General features: G+C 36.8%; 1 protein-coding gene across 1 annotated transcript in view; it reads right to left on the bottom strand.

Moving 5' to 3' along the window:
• GNAS (GNAS complex locus) overlaps positions 1-22,629 on the bottom strand; it is a 320,342-nt gene that overhangs the window by 182,359 nt on the left and 115,354 nt on the right. The window lies entirely within an intron of this gene.

Below are 22,629 nucleotides of genomic sequence, written 5' to 3'. Positions count from 1 at the left end.
CCTGCCAGCCTCTTCTGAAAGAATGGGGCATTGCAGTCCCTTAGGACGGAAAGGGAAGGGAGAAAAATAGAACCGAAGAGGAAGCTTGCAAAGGAAGTGAGGTTCGCCCAGGACGCATATACAGTATATTTATTTTGCTAGGGTTTTGTGATTCAGCAATTTACAAGCTAGGTAATTTAGCGGCGAGACAGAAACAAGTTGTTGAGGACTAAGAAAGCCAGCATTGGAAGACTCTTCTGACTTTTGAATGTTGACTTGAACTTTAGCCTAAGGCAAGTCGCTCAGCCTCTCCTCCAAGTCCGTCTTTCCCTACGTCCCCCTTAATAAAACGGTTATAATTGCACTCACCGAAAAGCTCTTAATTACTTAACCTGTAAAATGTTTCTGATCTCATTTAAAGGTGCTATATGAGTGCAATGATACACCCTAAAAGAATGATGGCAATAAATTCGGTGGCAAATGGAAGAATTATTGCAAACTCAGAAAGTCCCGAGACACTTGGCAGATTTCAGCTAATAGTGTATTATGCTATAAAAACCCCACCTTGCTGTCACATCATAAAAAAAACCTTGCATTAAAAATGAACGTTTTACACAACTGTAAACAGTAACTTTCCAAAATTGTGTCTACAAATTATACCAGGTTGAAATAATTCATATTTATATTAAACCTAACTTTAGGTATACCTTCCAACGTGTGAGGGAGTATTGTCTGATCTTTACCAAGCACTTGATACATAGTAGCTATTATGATAGGCACATTAATATTCTGCTACTCATGAAAATATTAAACAGTTAATAATCTGTCTTCCACTATGTAAAAACTGAAATCTGCCTCAATTCACAATTCACTCAATATAAGTAACTTCATTTTAAATACTTCAGAAAGTCTGTGGATCAACTTTATGGATATATCCTTTCTTTACCTTAGAAGTCAATTTCAGGAGTTGCTATAACAACAAAAATCAGCACCTGCTGCCCAAACTTCTAGTTGATCAGACTGAATTCAACTGAATTGGCCTCAGAATATAGTCCTTTGCTGGGTAGTTCTGGAAACCTTTACAATTTATAGGAAGCTGCCAGAGCTTGCACTCCGTTGACAGTCATGAGAACCCAGGGTTTCTACCCCTAAACCCGGGCATTAAAGAAGAACTTTATAGTTCTCTGCTCAAATGAGCTCCCCAAAATTAGTTCACCTAATTTTACTCAATCCTTTAATAGTACCTGTAATTCTGTGGCTTTCTTCAAGTCTCAGTTAACACTTACCTTTTTCAAGAAACCTTTCCCAGGGTGCCTTTCTTCTGAGACTACTTCCAATTGATCTTGTCTATATCATGCTTATACATAGTTATTTGCATACTGTTAACCCCATTAGACTAAGAGCTCCTTGAAAGCAGGAGCTGTTTTTTGCCTTTCTTCGCATCCCCACTGCCTGGCTCGTAGTAGTACATAATCACCACCAGTAGCAACAGCTAACATTTATATAATTCTTTAAGTTTTGCAAAGTATTTCACAAATATTATCTCATTTGATGCCCACAACAAATAACTGAAGTGGGTGCTATTATCATCCCCATTAACAGGCAAGCAAACTGAGGCACAGAGAATTACATGTCTTGCCTAAGGTCAATGCTAAGAAGTGCTTGAAGAGTAAGCAAATTCAGGTCTTCCTGACTTCTAGTTCATCACTTTCTGCAGAGTGCCACCTAACAGCTTGAATGCTAATTGAGTGGCACTTAATGCTAGTTAACTGACAAAAGTTTCACAGCATTGATCCATCTCATATTCCTCACATGAGAAACTAAAGCATAGAGGTAGTTCAGAATCATGACAAAAGTTTCACAGCATTGATCCATCTTATATTCCTCACATGAGAAACTACAGCATAGAGGTAGTTCAGAATCACCAATAATAACTCATTTGTGTAGTACTTCAGGGACTGCAAAGTGATTTGCTCACAAAAGTGAGTACCTCAAGTACTATTATTCCCATTTTACAAATGAGAAAACTGAGATTCTGAGACAGGTAAATGACTTGCCAATAATCACTAGCAAATATCTGAGACACAATTCAAATCTATTTCTCCTAATTCCAAGTTTATTGTTCTATCCTTTATGCCGTGCTTTATTATCACCAAGAAAATTAATGATAAAACTTGAAAATAAGAAATAGAAGATGTGACAGGAAGGGAATAAGCATTTATATAGTTTTATAGTTATCTACTATAGGCAGTTCTAGGCACTGTGCCAAGCACTTTTTTACAAATGTATCTCATTTTCCTCACAACTTTTTGGGTAAATGATGTTATTATTCCCATTTAACAGTTGAGAAAACTGAGGTTAAGTGACTTGCCTAGTGTCAGACAACTAGTGTCTGAGGTTGGATTTGAATAATGGTATTCCCAACTTCAAGCCAAGTGCTCTAACCACTGTGCAACCAGTTGCCAATAGGATACCTTTATCCTTTTATTGGGCAAATTCAGATCAATAGACATTAATTGATCCTCATAAGGCAAAAATCATCAGCCCATAGCTACATCTAGTAAAGTAGCTGAATATAACAAACTCTTTTGCTTTACATAAACTGTAATCATTTCTTTCTTATCTTTACTCTCACCCCTGGCAGATAAAAACATGGTAATTTTGAAGAAATCCTGAAGAAGTAAAGGATTGTTTAAAGATAGCTCGCTACTAACTGTAAAAGACTAGACATAGCACATATCTCCTACTTATGCAGTTGTTCACCATCTCCACAAACATATAGCACAGGCACACACACACACCACTGCCACCAACACAGCCTCCCTCCCCAAAGTGGATCTAGTGTCTGAAAATTCTTACAAGATAGTAAATTGATCTGCAGTTAATCAATCAACCAACAAACATTTGTTTAAATGTCTAAGTTCCAGGCAAACTGTTTGTAATAGTAATGAAATTTGAAGATCTCTTTGTATTGCTAAGCTAAGAGGTATTTAGCATCTAGTTTCAAATCAAGACTCTTAAAGAAACAAAAGGTATGATTACCTGTTGCTGACATAACAGGAAGGGGCTGAACAGGGAGGAGCTACACTATATTTAAGGAAGAGCACAAGCTGGAGAGTCAGAATTTTCCTGGGGTAAGCATTGTGGAGGCAGAGCAGCTGCTGCTGGACTGAAGACTAAACTGAGAAGAGGAATGAGAATTGAGAACTGAGACAGAATTTCTTGGAGGAAGCCACGTGGAGGCTGGATAAAGTGATTTTGATTTTGAGAATGGAGTTTATGGTGCTGAAGACTTCTGAGGGCCAGCTGGAGCTGCTGAGGATGTCTGAGGGCCAGCCAGAGCTGCAGAAGACTGAGGAAGCATGACTGTTGTGCTGGTACTTTGTACAAATGTTGCTGTGATTTTGTTAATGTGTAGGAATGTTCTTGTGGCTTTGTTAAGCCTTATCTTCCCAGGAACAGAGACTGTGAAGGATTTGAGATGGACTGGACACTGTGAGCCCCAATGTGGAGCAGGCACTACACAGAGAGATGGACAAGGAGCTGGGAGCTGTCTGCTTTTGAACTCAGGTGGCAGTTGATTAGATTTGGGTGGGAGCTGGGACCATGGAAGAGGAAGCATGGGAGCCGAAAGCCTGCACCAAGTCAAGATGAAAAGACCTCTCTGTGGGTACTGGGTAGTGATGGATGAAATTGACTGATAGTGACTGATGAAATTAACTGAGTAGTAACTGATGAAATTGTCTGAGTAGTGACTGATGAAATAGGATACTAAGTAGTGACTGATGAAATTGTAATTTACTTGTGACCTAGGGGTGGATGGCTTTTGTACTTTCCACTACCCCTTAAGAGGGTACTGAGTAGAGACTGTTATAAAGTTGTAATTTAATTGCACCCATGGGTGGATAACTTTGACTTTTGTACTTTGTCACCTTTAAGGAGGCAAGCCTCCTTAAGGATGACTGAATGATTGAGTTACTAAATGATTGCACTTTGTTGAAAACTATGTGACCACTTTGGTGAAAATTATGTGGCTATTTTAGTGATAAGTTGTTGAGTTGTGACATGGTGAATACTGTATTTTGATTTTCTGTGATAATTTGTAACATTGTGAATGCTGTACCTTGATTTTCTGTGAAGGTTTGCTTTGATTTGTTACTGAATACATAGAGAGTTCGCTATACTATGTAATCAGAATCTAGAAAGCTGTTCACAGAAGCAATCATCTGGAAAGCTGCTCATGCATGGCTTTCCACTGTCCTAATCCTAAAAGAGCCTGTATTGTATTGGGAAAAGTGTGTGTACACAAGGACAAAGTATGTACAATACTTTGGGAAATGCAAAATGAAATAAACTTGGGGACAATATATACAGTAAAAGCCAATTATTTTAAAAGACTTGAGAACTCTGATCAATGCAATGACCAACCAGGAATCTATAGGAACTATGATGAAGCATGCAACCCACCTCCTGAAAGAGAAGAGATATATCCAAGATGCAAAATGAGACATATATTCTGGCTAATGTGGAATTTGTTTTGCTTGACTATGAATATTTGTTAGAAAGATTTTCCTTTTTCCCCCTTTTTTCTCCAGTTGCAAGATAGGGGGAAGGGAAGAAAATAACTGTTTGCTAACTGAAAAAATCAAAACGATACTATGGGGAAGCACTGACAGCTGCAATGATCAGGAACTTCTTCACGTGGAAGATGCATATGAGTTGTTTTAAAGGAAACTAGGAATTCTTATAGGTAAAGGTGAAAAGGAAGTGCATTCCAGGCATGGGAGATAATCTGCACAAAGGTATGGTAGCAGAAGAGCACATGTCCTATACAGGAGAGTTGGGATAGTTAGAAGAATGGTGGTACCTTTAACAGAAACAGGCAAAGATAATGAGTTATATTTTGGAAATAGAGAATTTGAGATGCTTAGAGAACATCCTAGGGGAAATCTTTGAAAGTTAGTTAACAGTGTGAGATTGGAGCTCACGAGAAACATCAGAGCTAGATATATAGGCCTGTTATAAATTAGAATGGAAGCTATTCAGATTATTAAGATAATGATTGTTGAAAGAGAAGAGGACTCACTACAGACCCTTGGGATACACCCATAGTTAGAGATGAGATCTGGATGATTATCTTATAAAGAAAATGGGGAGAAATGTGGCTAGCTAGGTAGAAGAATTAGAAGAAAGTAATTTATTATACAAACCCAAAGAGGAAAGAATGGTCAATAATGTCAAATGTTGCAAGAAATCAAGGATGAGAGTTGAGAAAAGGCTACTAAATTTGACGTTTCAGAGATCATTGGTAACTTTACAAGCAGTAGTTTCAATTAAGTTATAGGGTCAGAAGCCAGGATACAATGGACTGAGAAGTGGGTGAGAGATAAAGAATTAGAGGCGGCCAATGAAAATGGACTTTTTCCTACCAGTAGTTTGGCTTAGAAATGGAGGAGGGGTGGAGTCAAGATGGTGGGGTAGAAACAGGACTTCTGTTTCTAGCGGGGCTCTGGCTCTCACCTCCTCTAATTCATGTAAAAGGTGACTAAGAAGAAACTTTGGAGCTACAGCACACACACAAAATGACACAGAGCAGCTAACCTCCCACTGAGGACAGCCTGGAGGGCCAGCAGCAAGCAGGCAGCACAGTGATCTGGGAGCCAACCCCCACCCTGTGGGAGCCCAAGGTTTTAGCCCCATGATGGGCCTGACCAACCATCGGCTGGAGGGAGTTCAGATCAATAGCAGCTGTGGTGGTTTCCAGAATTATCAACACATAGATGCTAAGGACAAAGTGGGTCAGTGCAGTGTGGACTTTGGGATTCAGTAGTTGGGAGTGTGGTCAGCCTCTGCCCCTGGGGTGAGAAGCCACTGAGAAGCCATGGCCATGTAGCTGCTGCCACATGGCAGCTTCAGCTCCTGGTCTGCATTTTGTAGGGGGACCAAGCGACCAGTCTGAGGGGTAATCACTCTTGCTTTAACCTGCTTGGATCTGGATTGCAGTCTAGGGTGGAGGTCCTGGGGTGTGTGACCAGCTTGCCAGAGCATGTGGAGGCTTCAGAGAGGGCACCCAATTAATACCTTTGGCAGCTGATAAAACCGCAGCATTTGGTACGAAACTCCCCTGTCTGGTAGCAGAGTCCTACTGTGGCAAAAAGCCCAAAAGTCAAGTAATTGAGTAGCAACAGGAGAGCAAATGAGGGAAGCAAAGTATATAGAGGAACCCAACTTTACACTCCTATTTTGGGGACAAAAAGGATCAAAGCATGGAAAAAGGAGGAAGACAGTGAAGTCAGAACTCCTGCACCAAAAGCTTCCAAGGAAAATATGAGCTGGTTACAGGCCACAGAGGACCTTAAGAAAGATTTTGAAAATCAAATAAGAGAAGTGGAGGAAAAATTGGGAAGAGAAATGAGAACAATGCAAGAAAATTATGAAATGACAGTCAACAACCTGACTGAAGAAAATAACACTTAAAAAACAGACTAACTCAAATGGCAAAAGAGGCTCAAAAAGGTAATGAGGAGAAGAATGCCTTAAAAATACAAATTTGTCAGATGGAAAAAGAATCTCAAAATCTCACTGAAGAGAATCATTCCTTCAGAATTAGATTGGAGCAAATGGAAGGTAGTGATTTTATAAGAAACTAAGATACTAGGGGCGGCCAGGTGGCTCTGCCAGTAAGAGCACTGGCTCCAGTGTCGGGATGACCTGGATCAAATCCGGGCTCAGATACTCAGCACCACACCCAGAAATAATAACTGGCCGTGTAACCTTGAGCAAGTTACTTAACCCCAATTGCTTACAAAAAATTAAAAAAAAAAAAGAAACTAAGATACTATTAAACAGATCCAAACAAATGAAAGAATAAAAGGCAATCTGAAATATCTCATGGGAAAAACCACTGACCTGGAAAATAGATCAAGGAGAGATAATTTAAAAATTATTTCACTACCTGAAAGCAATGATAAAAAAAAAGAACCTAGAAATCATCCTTTAAGAAATTCTGAAGGAAAATTGCTCTGATGTTTTAGAACCAGAGGGCAAAATAGAGGTTGAAAGAATCCACCAATCACTTCCTGAAAAAGATCCCAAAAGGAAAACTCCTGGGAATATTATAGCCAGGTTCCAGAATTCCCAGATAAAGGAGAGAATATTATAAGCAGCCAGGAAGAAACAATTTGAATACTGTGGAAACACAATCAGGATAACACAGGATCTGGCAGCTTCTACACTGAGGGATTGAAGGGCTTGGAATATGATATTCCAGAGGTCAAAGGAGCTGGGATTAAAACCAAGAATCACCTATCCAGAAAAACTGAGTATCATATTCCAGGGGAAAAATATGGTCATTCAGTGGAATAGAGGACTTTCAAGCATTCTTGATGAAAAAAAACCAAGAGTTGAATAGAAAATTTGACATTCAGATACAAGAAGTAAGAGAACCATGAGAAGGTAAACAGGGAAAAGAAATCATAAGGAACTTATATCAAAGTTGAACTATTTACATCCCTACATGGAAAAATGATAATTGTAACTGATGAAACTTTTCTCAGTATGAGAATAGTTGAAGGGAATAGAAATGTATGTGTGTGTATGTATACACGCACACACACATATATGTCTATATAGGAGGGTATATGGGCATATGAATACATATGTAAATGTGTGTATATATGTGTACAGGTATACATAGATAGAGGGCACAGGACCAATTTCTATTGATTCTCCAAAGAAGGTGAAATTAAGAGGGGAGAGAAGAATATAATGAGAGGAGATGGGGAGACAGAATGGAGTATACTATTTCATATAGAAGAGGCAAGAGAAAATGGTTACAATGGAGAGGAAGAATAGGAAGGAAAAAGGGAATGGGTCAACCTTATTCACATTGAATTTGGTTTAGGCAGGGAATGACATACACACTAAATAGGGTATCTCACCCTACAGGAGAGTAGGGGGGGAAGGGAATGAGAGGGGGGATGATGGAAGGGAGGGCAGGCTTGGGGGGAGGGAAGTTGGAAGCACCCACTTTTGAAAAGGGACAGGATCAAAGTAGAGAATAGAACAAGGAGGAGGTGGGATAGGAGGGAGGGAAATGTAGTCAGTCTTTTGCAGTATATCCACTATGGAAATGTTTTGCATAGCTACACATGTACAACCTATATTGAATTGCTTATCTTCCCAGTAAGGGTGGGTGACAGGGGAGGAAGGGAATGAATCTGGAATTCAAAGTTTGAAAAAAAAAATATATATATGTATATATATATATATATACATATACACACACTATTATTAACATTATTTTACATGTAAGTGGGAAATAAGACATACAGACACTTGGCCATAGAGATCCACCATGCTCTACTGGAAAGTCGGAGGGGGTATGGGAGAAGATATGAGAGAGAGAGCAGATGGGAGGAGGGGAATATTTTGGGGTGTTTGGGTAGGGGGAAAATGGGGAGAAAATTTGTAACTTAAAATCTTGCAGAAATGAATGATATAAACTAGAAGTTAATAAAGCATTTGATTAAAAACAATGGAGGAGAGGTATAGTAAGATAGATTGAAAGTATGGGAGGATCAATTGAAAAACATTTTTAATGGGGACCTGGGAAAATTTATAGGCAGTAGATAAATAACCAACAATCAGAAAGAGAATGAAAATACTTTCTAACAGTTGAAAATAGATATTACACCCTCTTTCCTTGTCTTATCTAGTTATTTCTATTGATTCTCCAAAGGCATGAACTGAAGGTCTCTCCTAGTTACCTCCTTCTCCAACTTGATGTTCCTTGAATAAATCACTCTATTTCCCTATCTTCTCTTCCTATAACCTAATTCTAGATGTCTCTCAGAGCTTCTTCCTTAGCCCTCTTGCTCTTCTCTCACTGGATTCCTTTAGTAAACTCATTTGTCTATTCTCATAGTATCAAATGTTACTTCTATGCAGCTGACTTACACCCACATCTCTAGTACTGATATCTCACATTTAACTGGTTACTACTCCACTAAAGCATACTCCCATTATTGTAAAAAAAACACAAAATTTAAACTCTCTTCTTCTCTCTCCTTTCCCCTCCACGTCTGCTCTTGGTAACCACCTCATTGTATCAATAGTACTACCAGTTTGCCTTTTGCTTACCACCTAAATTAGAAATGTTAAAATTAAATCTAATTTTTATTTCAATTCAATCCACCAAAACAATCAATGAATCACTTATTATCTTTTATGTGCCCTGCACTGTGCTAGGCTGGGAATACAAAAAGGAAAAATAGAGCCCTTTAAGGAGTTTTATATTGTATTTGGGAAAATACAAGTGCATGTATGTTCCTAACTGTAAGTATTTATAAAATGTATGTAAGGTAATTTGGGGGGAGGCCTAATAGCTGGTAGAATTAGTCAGTCAATAAACATTTATTAATTGCCCACTATATGTCAGACACTGTGCTAAATATTGGGGATACAAATACTAAAAAGAGAGTCCCTACCCTCCAGGAGCTTACAATCTAATGAGAGAAGGCAACATATAAAAGAAAGTTTAAAAGGGGGTGAGAAGTACCCAGTGCACCAACATGGTGAAATCAAAGATGTCCAAAATGAGTGCAGAAGCCAGGTGAGATATGAGGAAATGTCTGAAGAGGTGACTCCTCTCCTTAAATGGAGGAGTTTATGGCTTTACCCTCTCATCAGAGGGGCAGAAGGTACTGAAGAGGAGTGAGTAAAAACACTGATTGTATCTTGCAGGATGATGATATTTCCCAATGGGGCATGATGGAGAAGCCAAAGTCCAAAACTAATACTGCCAGAGAAGTCAAAAAGTTCAAAATCAGTGCTGCCAGGCAGGAAATAAGGAGATGCCTGAGGAATCAGGAAACACCTCGTGTCATAGAAGTAAAGCTTCAAAGGAATCTAGGAATTTCAAGATCTGGATATGGGAAAGAAGTACATTCCTGGCATAGGAGAAAGCCTATGCAAAGGGAGAGAGTTAGAAGATGGAATGCCATGTATGAGGAACAGCAGCAAGGCCAGTGTGACTGGAGCATAAAAGAACACAAAGGGCAGTAATGTACTTATATTGAAACCCTGGAAAGTTAGGTTAGAGCCAGGTAGTGAAGGCCTTAAAATGTCAAAGAGGAGTTTGTATTAATAGTTGATGCTAGAAGTAACAGGGAGACTGGAATTTACTGAACACAGACTGAAACGGTTGGACTTGCCCATTAAGAATGTTACTTTGAGGGTGGCCAGGTGGCATAGTGAATAGAGCATTGGCCCTGGAGTCAGGAGGACCTGAGTTCAAATCCAACCTCAGACACTTAATACTTACTAGCTATGTGACCTTGGGCAAGTCACTTAACCACAATTGCCCTTCCTTCCCCTCTCCAAAAAAGCAAAAAAAAAAAAAAAGAGAGAGAGAGAATGTTACTTTGGTAATTGGGTAGAGGGCATATTGGAAAGGTGAGAGACTTGAGTCAGGAAGACCCATTAGGAGGCTATTTCAATAGTTCAGGCAAGAGAAAATAAAGGCCTGACTATGATGGTTGTTTGAGTGAAGAAAGTAAATATTTAATGAACATCTATTATGGGAGAGTCACTATGTTTCATGTTGAGAATATGGAGATTATATAGCATAGATCCTGATCTGAAAGGATTTCTATTCTGAAAATTTCTTGCAATCCCTACATACAATCTGACACCAAGCTTAGTCATTTCATTTCTCCAAATTTCTCTCAGATTTTTCCTGTCTCCTCCATTCCCATAGGCACAATGCTAATGCTAGTTCAGGCCCTCATCACAAAATGCCTGTTACTCCTGGAATCTGATCTGAGGTAGGAATCTCTCTTTCTTGATGTTATTTAGTATATTGCAACCAGACTAATGGTCCTAAAAAATCATTGGTTTAATCAGTCATAATTAGGATCTTTTCTCTCTAGGGAATTTTTTTTTAACCACACCATAGTAAGATGCATAAAGCTCAGTTGAGAGGGATATTGGAAGATTCTCTTCAGCTTGTCATTGGTAGTTTCCTATTTTACCTAATTATTCTTGATTACCAGATACTAAACTCTAGTATTTTGACATTTCTGGAAGACTGCAAGCCCAACCTAATGGCTTCTAAATTTAGCACCTTGGGGCAAAGATCCGGTCACCTCTTCCCCCTCAAGAAACTACAATATCTCCCTATTTCCTAAATAATTAAGTATAAACTCCTCTGGGGACTTTGAAAGTCCTCTATAGTCTAATCTCTTTCTATATAGCTAGCCTTGTTTCCCAGTACTATGTAATACACACTTCACTTAAGTCAGTCCAATTTCCAAACTATCCTAATTTATATGCATATTTAATCCAGTGTTTAAGTTTTCATGATGCTTTCCCAACATCAAAATATCTTTTCTGCACCTATTTAAAGTCTTCCTTCAAGACGCAATTTCTTTCTCTCTTTCTTTCTTTTGCTTTTTGGAGGGGGGAAGGCAGGGCAATTGGGATTAAGTGACTTAACCAAGGTCACACAGCTATTAAGTATTAAGTGTCTGAGGCTGGATTTGAACTGGGCTCCTCCTGACTCCAGGACCAATGCTCTACTCACTGTGCCACCTAGCCACCCCAAAACTCAATGTCTTTATTAAGCCTTCCAGAACTACCCCAGTCCTGCTGGTTCTCTCCTTTCTCTGAACTCTTAGTGCCTTCTTTATTCAGTAGCACAATTTAACATTTCATAGTCTTATCAAACTGGAATGAGTATTAGAGATCATCTAGTCCACTCTCCTCATTTAATAAGGGGGAAACTGAGGTCCTGAGAGGTTAAGTGACTTACCTAGTCAGTCTCATGTAGGTAATAACAGAACAGGATTTGGAAACTGTGTCCTCTAAATCCAAATCCATTACTTTTTTATTGCTCTTTTCAGATAAATGTGGGTTGTAGAAGGTGGAAAGCCCTCAAGATCAACAATATCAATCATCTTACTTAAAACAGGTGAGATCATTTACTTTGCATTTGAAGGTGAAGAAAGAGAGAGTTGAGAAGAGTGAAAAGATTTGGATTAGTTACTATTGAAAACAAAGCAGAAGGCCTAAGAGTAGCCTCAAGGAACTGAGAAGTAGCAATGAGATCCCATCTTACATAATGTAGCATGATTTCATAGTGATTGAAATAAGATAAATTTTGAGACTTCCTGGTAACTTTCAGCAGCCTTGGAAACAATGGTGTATAAATCAGATAGATGGTCAGAAATACCCAGGGCTGGGGACTAGCTGGGTAAGTGCAATGGGTCAAGGGGCAACAAAATTTAAGGAGTTGACTGGAGAATTATTTAAGTAGATGACCATGAAATTTAATTATTCTTTAATTAGTTTAGATGAATTCTGTTTCCCTAATGAAACTGTAAGGTTTTTTTTTTTTGAGCATAGGCACCACACCTGTCATTTCTGAATCCCCGAAAGTATCTAGCATAATGGTAAGCACAGTCTCAGCTCAGTAATGACATGGTGGTTGACCATGTTTTTTGAAAAGACTGATACAAAGAATTCAAAGTTATTATTATAGAGGAGCATATCAGATACTTTGTTTCTCCTCAAACAACCTCTTTTCTGTCTTTGCAGAAGTTAAAAGATACAAAAACAATGCATTTAGCTCCAAATGACAAATAGTAACTAAAAAAAAATATGTTACATCAGGCCAAAAACTAAGTCAGACTATAAATACCAATTGTGTACACTTAAGTATAAGCATTCAACATAAGGATCACAGATCATCTGGATGGGATCACTAAGACCATTTAGTCCAGCCCCCTAATTTTAACAGATGAGGCAACTGAGGTCCTCAGAAATTAATTTGCTTACTCAAAGACAATCAGAATTTGAACTCAAGTTCTTTGACTCCAGATCCAGCACTCTAACCACAAAGCTGGATTTTTATAGAATTAGAGAATTTCAGAGTCTATCTCAAAAGTCATCCAGTCCAATCTGTACCAAAAGAGGAATCCTTGTAACATTCCCAACAAATGGTCATATAGCCTTTACCTGAAACCTCTAGTGATGGGGAACCCATGACACTTACAAGGCAGTTTATCACCCTTTTGGAAAATTCTTAATTATCAGGGAAGGTTCCTCCCTCCCCCATATATGCTTCTCCTTATACTCTGCAAACAATGTTGGAGTATATGCTGCAATTATTTTCATAGTGATCTTTTTGTGAATATTTACTATAAACACTGAAATATCAGATGATCAAATGTCCACTAAAATGAGTATGTTCTTGCCCTTGGACAATAAAAGCAATTCTGCCAACACTTTTATTCATCTATCCAAGGAAAACTTGTGAGCCAGCCTTGCAACTTTGTTTTATCTTCTGGTTTCATTTGTAGCAAGAATGTCTAAATTGATACAACTGTGTTGCTCTGTACCAAGAGTCTAGGAACCACCTCTACTAGCAAATACTCGATCTTTTCAAGCAGAAAGATGTATCAGTTAACACCTGTTTAGATGTCTAATCCTTGGCCATCAGAGGATCTCATATTTAAAGTACCCATAGCTACATTAATGTTTACAGACAGTCTAAAAACTGCTTTACTATTAATACTCTCTGCCCCTAATCTACTACTTTGCCACTGTCACTGAAGAAGTGGATTGGAATTGAAGAGTAAGAAATTCACTTTGTATTTTTCTTGGGTTTCTATGGCTAAAGAATCCCTCATCAAGTTCACCTGCTAGTGATAACCTCTGCACTCAACTTAGTTCTTCCTCAGAAAAGTTGACATCTGTCTGTGACTGGAATTAATTTTTGAAACTTTCTTATATGATAGAAACTGTCAGATCTTGTGTTCTACCAATTAGCCCTTTCAGTATCTGTTTTTTTTTAATGCAAGAAAATAATCCAGAGGTGAGAACCAAATAAAGTGAACATAGCAAGCACCAAATAACACCACAAAAAAGAAATTGATTTTATTTTCATAGATATGAAATTACTTATTACCAAGTCAGCTAACTATGAACAAATAGACCACCACCTTGTTAGAGTAAATATTGAAACAAATACAAAGCTAGGAGGAAAAATAAAAATGTGAAAAAGGATAGGGCATACAAATAAAGTAAGTCCAACACTATATTTAAACAAGTTATTGTTGCTGAAAATGGGAAACAGATGAAAGAAAAGACATTGATAGTGATTTCACACAGAACTAAATAACCAATGTAAAACAAAGGCCAATAACATAATAACCAAAGTGAAACAATGAGGAAACTAAAAACGCCTAGTAACCACCTCTTCTAGGGAATGCTTGATCTTCTTTCCAAGTGGAAAGATATGTCTGCCAAGAGCAATGCCAGTTTAGGATACAAATTCATTGGTAAGGTCTTATTGAGAAGGATAGTTGAAGAATACGAGCTACATTTCCTCCTAAATCAATGAGTAGCACTAGAGGGGAAAAGAAGTTTAAAGAAAACTTGATGAAAGCCAATTAACCTTAAGGGTACTCAAGGATGAAACTGGAAGGGGTTAGGACAAAAGATTTTTATAACAAACTTCAACATCAGGGAGACTGGGGCCACTATTTATTAAAAATAATATTATAGCCCAGTATGTGCTGTTAAAAAAAATGGAATGATATTGAAAAAAACAAAGGTGAAAGAAACAGCCAACCCAAACCAAGTATACAAAGAGGGGAGCTGTGCTAGAAGTAACATAATTTTAAGGGCAGTTCTCAAGATAGAAGAAAGAGGGATGCAGACAAGCAAGGAAGTTTTGTTATTATGATGTTAATTATTAAATATTTTTGAAACACTTTATGTAACAAGTTCATTGTTTCACATACAATCCTCTTTTCTGTTGTTTTTATATTGAAGTATTTTTGTTTGTTGGTGGTAGAGAAAAATTTCTAAGACTTCACTTGATAATAAAAAAGCCATGAGATAAAGGTAACTTTAAATTATAATCTTTTGAGGTATTGTGCATGATTTTGACACATTCATGGGAAACACCTTGTTTTATAAATCTTATTATAAACATCCATTGACACATCAAATGGGAAGGCATAAGCTTATAAAAGTTGTTCACCATTGTTGTGGTAGAAGTCCAGAAAACAGACTCCAAGGCAAAGATAGATTTCCTAAATATGTGCATTTTTTCTCATTATCCCTGTTGTAAATAACATTATATTGTTATTATTATTATATAACATAATATAATGTTAAATATTATATAACATTAAGCCCCAAAGAGTAGGACCTAAATATCTACAAAGGAAAAACCAAGTGAATGAAGGAAGAAGGTCTTTTCTGTAGATTATGATCAGCCATTAGATAGGCAACCTACAGAGTTTGCCAATCAGTAAATGATCTGGATCAGTGAAAATCAGTTGTGTTCATATTTGAACAGGAGGAAAACAGACTGGAGTAACCTTTGGTAAGTGTGTGTATGTGTTTGTGCATGCACGCGCACACACATATTTTCTTTTTACTATGAACTTAAAAAGCAACAAACAAAAATACTTCAATATAAAAACAACAGAAAAGGGGATTACACATGAAACAATGAACTTGTTACATAAAATGTTTTTTAAATGTATATTAATTAACATCATAATAACAAAATTTCCTTGCTTGTCTGCATCCCTTCTGAACTTTCTAATCACACTTGTGTACTTTTAAGTGTTTTATTGACTCATATAAAATACAAATAAAGTAAGTCCAACACTATATTTAAACAAGTTATTGTTGCTGAAAATGCATCACTTCCTTTTCTTCCTTTTCTTGCATCACTATAATTTTCTACAGCTCCCCATTCCCTTATTCCCAACACCTCAAGAGAACAATTCAACATATTGGCCATGTAAGAAAATATAAATTTCATATTGCACTTCTAATCCATCACTTCTCATCCAAGAGTTGTGAAGCATATTTCATCATCAGTTTGCCAGTTATGATTAGTTACTGCATTATCAAGAGTTAAAAAGTCTTTCAAAATTGATTTCCTCTACATAATTGTGGTCATTGAATAAAATGTTCTCCTGGTTCTGATCTCTTCAGTCTATATCAGTTCGTACAAGTCTCCACAGGTTTCCCTGAATCCATCATATTCATCATTTGTAGTAGAATAATATTTCATTAATTCATATACCACAATTTTTCCAGTCACTTCCCAATTTTTGGTCACTCATTTGGTTTCTAGTTCTTCATAAATGGCTGTTAGTCTCAGGGTATTAACAGTTTAATGACTTTTGAGGGGTATAGTTCCAAAATGCTTTCCAAAATGGCTAGACCAATTTATAGCTTCACCAATAGTTCATTAGTATGTTTATTTTTTAAAAAATTTTTTGGTCTTTATTAATTTGTTTGCCTTTAGTTTACAAGATTCAATTCCACAATTCCTTGAGTTTCAAATTTTCTCCCCCTTCCTTTTCCTCCCTTTCCCATGGTGGCATACAATCAAGTATAGGATCAGCAAATACTTTCACATTAGACATTAGTCAGGTTATAAAGAAGGATTGTATCAGATGGAATGAACAATGGGAAAGAGGAAACAAAACCAAACAAGGAAAAGAAAGAGAGCAGGTAGTTTGATTCAATCTGCATTCAAATTCTGTTCTTTCTAGTTCTTTCTCTGAATGTAGCCATCTCTCTCCATCATGAGTCTTTTGGAGTTGACTTATAGTATGCTTATTCTTATACAGCCCCTCCAATAATTGTCATTTTTCTCTTTTTCCATTTTTGCCAATCTTATAGGTATGAGGGGGAACCTCGGAGTAGTTTAATGTTCATTTCTCTATGTTTTCAGTGATTTTGAGCATTTTATATGGTGGTTGATAACCTGGATGTCTTCATTTGAAAAAATGTGTGCTTTTATCCTACTAGGGAATGGCTCTTGTTGTTATATATTTGGATCAGTTCCCTATATATCTTGGATAATACACCTTTATCAGAGAAATTCATGGCAAATATTTTTCCCAATTCTAATTCCAGCTGCATTGATTTTACTTTTGCAAAGACTTTCCAATTTTCCATAATAAAAACTTCCCATTTGATCTTTTATGATCATGTATCCATTATCTAAGAATTCTCTACCAGTCATACTTGTGAAAGGTATCTCCTTTCTCTTCTTGAATTTCTGTATGACATAATCTTTTATAATTAGAACACATATTCATTTGTAACTTTTATAATAATCTTGTATAATTAGATCACATATTCATTTGTAGCTTACTATGGTGTAGGTATCTTAGATATTGGTCTATAATTAACTTCTGTTAAACTCCTTTCCAATTTTTCTAGCAATTATTATTCAATAAGGAGTTCTTATTCTAGTAGTTGGTGTCCTAATATTATGTAGTTCTTTTAATGACCCCCAAGCTTCAAACTAAACCAAAGGCTTATCTTTTTTTTAACATAAGTGTCCTCCCAGTGATGTTATGTGTCTATGATTTATGAAATTCTATACTTTCCAAAGGAATGATCATCATCCAAATGATAGTGGAGAGAGGCATGATATATAAGAACAGGTTGGAATATCACAAATGAGGAGGTGTACGGTAGAAGTAGTATGAAAAAAATCTCCTTGGAGAAATGTCTAGAAATGATAATAGGTGGGAGCAATAATAGAGAAAGAAAATAGAAAGGGCAAAGGAAAAACTGGTGGACAGGTCATATGCTCCAACAGATTCTGAACAATGTTATGAGGATATGAAGAATGCTCTCAAATTTTAGAGTATAGTCATTCCATCATTACCACCACTTGCCAACAAACTTGCTATCAATAAGCTCCAGCTAAACTCTGGAGCCCTGGAAACAGCAGCACCTCCCCCAGTTCACTGGTTTTGCTCCCAGCCTACCTCCAAACCCATCATTACCTACGTGGCATTGAGTTAAGATTTTGACACATATTCTTTAATTCTTCATTAAGTTAATAAACATTTATTAAGTCCCCACTATGGGCTAAATTCTGGGAATCCAAAGAAAAGCAAAAATAGTCCCTGTCCTCAGGGAATTTACAATCTAATGGAGGAGCTGCATTCAACTTGAGGGAAACAAGATGCATTCAGAATAAAATCTCTCTAGGGGTGGGCACTAGCATTAAGTGGAACTAGGAAAAGCTTCTTGCAAAAAGTGGGATTTTAGCTGAGGTAGGAGAGAAATCAGGTAAGTTGGAAGGTGGTGACAAGGAAAGAAAGAAGTCAAGGCATGGGGGATGGTCAGTGAAAATGTACAGAAGTGGGAAATGTAGTATCTGCTCTTGTGGCGGAACTATTGGAAAATCAGTGACACTGGATCACAGAGTAAGTGGAGGGGAATAAGATGTAAAAACACTGGAAAGGTAGGAAGGGGCTGTGATATAGAGGGAGTTAAAAGCCAAACAGTGGGTTTTATATTTGATCCTGGAGATGATAGGGAACCAATGACATTGACTGAAGAGGGGAGGGTGACATAATCAGACTTGTATCTTAGGAAGATCAGTTTGACAGCTGAATAGAGGATGAATTGGAGTGGAGAGAAGCTTGAGGTAGGTAGACCAATCAGGCTATCAGAATAGTCCAGGTGTGAGATGATGAGTACAGTGGTGGCAGTGTCAGACAAGAGAGGAAGACATATAAGAGGGATGTTGAAAAGACTCAAAAACAGAATGGACATGAGGGGTAATAGAGAGTAAGGCATCAAGTATGACATCTAGTTTGCAAGTTTCATCATGAGGCCACACTTTTATCACATTGAGTATTAAGTATACCTTTGATAAATATTCTATTTCCTAAGTTTAGCCCTGATTATAGCCCATATATTTGCAATTAGATTTAAATCAAGTGAGTTTCCAGGTCACTGAAGCATTTTTGTCTCCATCTCTTGGGGTAAATTTCTGAATCTTTGGTGACATAAGACATGCTTCAATGTTACAATAGTTTTCCATCTCTATTTGGGAATTTTGACAATTCTGGAAAAGTTATGCTTCTCAATGTAGCAATATATTTATAGATTTATTATTCCCTCAATGAGGACAAAAATCTATGCCCAGAGGAAAAAGAATCCTCCAAATATTTTTTGAGTAGATATTTTTACAATCTGATGAAAATGTCCATTTCTTATAGGTCACACATGAATTTCTGACAATGGTCTTGGTATATATTTGAATGAAAACGTGAGTTTCATTAGTAAAAGCTACCTTTTCCCACTTCAGTACTCCCATTTTTGTGCTGTGCCAAGACATGCTTCCCCCCCCCCCTTTACAGCAATGATTAGCAATCATTTGTTTTTACTAGTTTTCTGCACTCCCTCAGCTTCCAGTTCCTTCTCAAGGTCTTTGCTTATTTTCTGAAAATTAATTAGGCTGTTTTGAAGCAATAATTTATAATTTCCTGGTATTTTGTTGTTGTTTTCATTTTCAACCCCACTTTCCTTTTCACTGCAATGTGACTGTTCTGATTTCATTATGGGCTTGGATGATCCTTGAAATGTTTGACTTCCCCACAGCAACAGTTGCTACGATCCTGCCAACAGTTACTGAAGTGTGGCCCTTGAGGAGTCAGTCAGTCAACAAGCATTTATTAAGCTCTTACTATGTGCCAAACACTATTTTAAGTGCGAGACACACACACACAAAGGTAAAACAGAATTGTCTTTGCCTTTAAGAAGCTCACAATTCTAGTGGGAGAGGCAATATGCAAAACATTGCACACAGAATTTATATACAGTGCAAATAACTTTTGTATGTTTCTTTGGAATAATATCCATTCTTAAAAATCGCAGAATCAAAAACACAACAAAAGAGATCAATTAAATACAGTCATATGGCATAAGAATTCAGCATTCAACTGATAGAGAATTGACCGAAGGTAGGGAAACCTGGTCAATCTAGTCTCATCTAGTCAGGGTCAGGCATTCTTAGCCTAGTGTCAGTAGAAGAACGTGTATATGACTATTACCACTACAAAATGAAACCATACCAAAATTTTGTCTCAAATAATTCTTATACCATTGTAAGGTATAAAAAAAGATGCTATATTGAAAATGTGAACAACAAGGTCAATATGTTAATTATTCCTGCTCCTAAATGAGCAGGCTAACTTTGATATAATATTTTAAAAGTGTTGGTTTTACCAAAATTTTATTATGACTAACCACTGATTAACAAATAAAGTATTTACTTTGTAAATATATGACAACAGGTGGAACTGAGAGTTTACTGGTAAGCAAATGATGCCAGCACTTCAGAACACAAGCTGGTTTGTGGTCTGTTTAACTTTCTGTTTTCACCTGACACAAAGTGAAAGATGAGATTTACTTAATTGTTGTAGTAAATGGACACTGTCTAAAGTTTAGGCCTAGCATTTGGCCTGCCTACTTTCTGAAAGTTAAAACTTTAAAAGGCATTTTTTTTTTAATGGGGGCAGTTAGCTACTACATGCTTTACAGTAAAAATTAATCAATTTATTTATTTTGGCATAACTGTTTTTGTAGGACCTGAGACAATGTAGACACATGCTTTTGCATAGGCTAGAGCAGCAAACTAACATAATTCTCCCAATAGTGTGTATAGGAAACAGCATATAAACTCAGGAAGAAGTAAATATTCTTTCTGTTGGGGAGGTGGGGGTGGAGATCAGAAACCAACCTGAGTAGAATTTTAGCTCCAATTGCAAAATGGTGGAAATAGAAAATAAATCATTTTTAATAGATTTATAAAATCCCACAGTTGGAAGAGACTTTAGGGACCTTCTAGTTTAACTCTTAACCAAAGTATAAATTCATCTATGATATCCCTAACAAATAGTTACCCAATTTTACCTTGAAGATCTGCCAGAGAGTTAAAAAATTATTTGAAATGTTTAAAATAGGGATTCTTAACCTGGGAGCTATGAATTCATTTTTAGAAAATGGTTTTATAATTCTATTTCAATACAATTGGCACATAGAGTGAAAATTGTACATAACAAGTAGCAGAGGAAAGTACGCAAATAAAATTGCCTGTTTTCAGTATCAATCCCATGTTTTCAGCACAACTGCCTAATCTTTTTATTATCACACTTTTCTACTATGATTCATGAAAGTAATACTTAGGAACAAATTAATATTCCTTATTCAAGGATAAGTTTTCATTTTGAATTAGAAAATGAAATTCAACTGTCAACAAAAGTTCTTTGCACACATCTTTTTTTTTTTTAAAAGAAAACCAATTAAAATACATGCTTTGACCAACATCTTACACCATATACCAAAATAAAGTCAAAATGGGCATGTGATTTAGTCAGATTTATAGAGAATGGAAGAATTTAGAGATAGAATAACAAGAGATAGAGAACATTACGAAATGTAAAATGGATAATTTTGATTACATTAAATTGAAAAGTTTTTCCTCAAAGCCAATGCAACCACGATTAGGAGGAAGCAGAAAACTGGGAAAGAATTTTTGCAACTAGTATTTCTGATAAAGGCCTCATTTCTAAAATATATAGAGAACTGAATCAAATTTATAAGAATATAAGTCATTCCTTAATTTATAAATGGTCAAAGGATATGAACAGGAAGTTTTCAGAGGTAGAAATTAAAGCTCTCTATAGTCATATGAAAAAATGCTCTAAATCACTATTGATTAGAGAAAACAAATCAAAGTGACTCTGAGATACCAGATTGGCTAACATGATAAAACAGGAAAATTATGAATGCTGGAGAAAATGTGGGAAAATTGGAACACTGACACATTGTTGGGGGAGTCTTGAACTGATCCAACCCTTCTGGAGAGCAATTCAGAACTATGCCCTAAGGACAACCAACTTTGCATACCCTTTGCAAACCCAGCAACACCACTACTAGGTCTGTATCCCAAAGAGATTATAAAAAAGGGAAAAGGACTTATATGTCCAACTATATTGCCACCTTTTCATGGTGGCAAAATATTGGAAGCTGAGATGCTACCTATCAATTAGGGAATAACTGAACAAGCTGTGGATTATGAATGTAATGGAATACTATTGTGTGATGAACAAGCAGACTTCAGAAAAACCTGGAAAGACTTGGAGGAACTAATGCTGAGTGAAGGGAGCAGAATCAGAACATTTACACAGTAACAGCCACAACATGCGATGTCTAACCTTGATAGACTTATCTCTTCTTCTCAGTGCAAGGACCAAAGACAACTATGAAGTCTAAATGCAGATCAAAGCATATGATTTGCTTTCTCTTTTTTCTTTTTTTGTTTGTTCCATCTTTCTCATGGTTTCTCCCATTGGTTCTACTTCTTCTTTACAAAATGATTAATGTGAATAATGTATATGTAGAGCCTATCTCAAATTGCATGCTGTTTTGGGGTGGGAATGGGAAAAAATGGGGAGAAAATTTGTTACTAGAAATCTTATGGAGGTGAATGCTGAAAACTAAAAACAAATAAATAAAAACAAGAAACAAACTAACAAAAAGAACTGATAGACCCTGAATGCAGACCCCCCCCCAATATGCTTTGCTAATAACCAACTCTAATAACTCTCAATAAAATAAATTTTATGAAAATGCTGGTTCTAGCTATGACCTTAAATGCCCCTTCTTTTATTGACCTTATTGAAATAGAGCTTACAAATCACAAAATGGAGAATGATATACTGAGTAATGTGCTATCCCACCTATGCAAAAGATGACATCAATAGTTCACCAACCACTGCTTTGCTTTGTCTTTTTCCCCCA

Source organism: Petaurus breviceps, unplaced genomic scaffold (genome assembly GCF_028583685.1).
Source record: "Petaurus breviceps papuanus isolate PSGF00001 unplaced genomic scaffold, PetGlider_PUasm1.0 90847, whole genome shotgun sequence".
NCBI lineage: Eukaryota > Metazoa > Chordata > Mammalia > Diprotodontia > Petauridae > Petaurus > Petaurus breviceps.
The sequence above is the reverse complement of the archived record's forward strand: the minus strand, read 5'-3'. Positions and strand labels throughout refer to the sequence as shown.